Source organism: Octodon degus, unplaced genomic scaffold, assembly GCF_000260255.1.
Source record: "Octodon degus isolate 3935 unplaced genomic scaffold, OctDeg1.0 scaffold00071, whole genome shotgun sequence".
Lineage (NCBI taxonomy): Eukaryota > Metazoa > Chordata > Mammalia > Rodentia > Octodontidae > Octodon > Octodon degus.
Genome location: NW_004524647.1, coordinates 10,029,017 through 10,030,491, shown reverse-complemented (window position 1 = coordinate 10,030,491; position 1,475 = coordinate 10,029,017). Strand labels below are relative to the sequence as shown.

The following is a 1,475-nucleotide window of genomic DNA, read 5'->3' as shown; positions in this document are numbered from 1 at the left end:
TTATAAATACGTGTTTGCTGAGGGGGTGGGGGACAGTGCTGTATAGAGCTGGTGTGAGCATGGGACATTGGCCAGCCACGAGGGATACCCGGAGTCCACCCAGCAGGGCACATCCTGGGGCATGTGCCACATGGCCAGTGGACAGCTGGCCGAGGTCTGGTCCAGGCTGGGGGACCGACACCCTTGAGGCTCTCCAGTGCAGCCTGAGGTCTTGGAAGGTGGCATGGTGGCACTGGGGCTCAGCGTGCATCGTTCAGGGCCTTGCGGGTGAACTTGGGCAGCACAAAGGCGGCATGGTGCACCTCGGCATTGCAGTACTTCAGCTGCCTCTGTTCCACCTGCGCCTGTGTCAGTGGCTGGACGGACTCCGGGTTCTTGCTGCATAGCATGAAGCCGATTTGGCCACTCGGGTAGGTCGGGATGGTGCAGTATGCATAGCCCACCACCGGGAACAGGGACCTACAGAACTGCAGCATCGACTTGATGAGACCCAGGTGCAGCCACTGGCACTCACCCCGGCAGCAGAGGATGCCGTCCTCCTTCAGTGCTGTCTTCATGAGCTGGTAATAGGACTCCTTGAAAAGGCTGTCGGCAGGGCCCATGGGGTCCGAGGAGTCAGTAATGATGACGTCGAAGGCATCCTGGTTCTGTTTTATGAACTCAAAGCCATCACCTACTTGCAAAGTCAGCTTTGGGCTAGAGTACCCAATGGCCACGCCCTGCAGGAACTTCTTAGAGACCTGGATGACATCCTCACCAATCTTGCATGGGACTACAGACTCCACCGAAGGGTGCTTCACCACCTTGCTTTTAGAACGCCCCCATCTCCACCTCCGATGATCAGCACCTTGCGGGGGTTGGGGTGGCTGCAGAGCGGCAGGTTGGCGATCATCTCTTGGTAGAACTCGTCCCGCTCTGTGCACTGGATGACGCCATCCAGCACCAGCACGTTGCCATAGGTCTTGCTGCGGAAGACTAGGATGTCCTGGTACCGCCAGCGAGCGCTGGTGATGGAGCAGCTGCTCCACCTGCAGCGACAGGGCCTGGCCCGGCCACAGGCTGCAGGTCTCCAGGAACCAGCCCTCGAGGGTGGTGGCGGGGCCGTCGAGGCTGGGCTCCATGTCTGGTAGGCGGGCGGCGGTGAGGGGCGTGGGCCGGGACTGTAGGCCACGCGGAACCGCAGCACAACTGGACCAGCTCCGCCTGCCAACCATGCTGCCAAGGATATGATTTTTAAGTTTTCAGGTATTTATGGAGCTAGCTACTGCATATAGTTATTATTTAAAACTAAATCATACATGCAGCTATAACAGCTTTCATGATGGGCATCTGTAATCTTATTTTGATATATGACTTTATAAGAAAAAATGGACTACCAAGTGGTACTTTCTTTTGAAAAAAAAAATCAAACCACACAAATTTACAGCTTAATAAGCATTTTAAAGCACCAGTAATAAATATTCAGAACTAACTCA

At 55.1% G+C, this 1,475-nt stretch overlaps 1 pseudogene; it reads right to left on the bottom strand.

Annotated features, from left to right (window-relative positions):
* Nucleotides 1-170: 170 nt before the first annotated feature.
* On the bottom strand, nt 171-1,214 carry LOC101561536 (annotated as a pseudogene).
* Nucleotides 1,215-1,475: the final 261 nt, after the last annotated feature.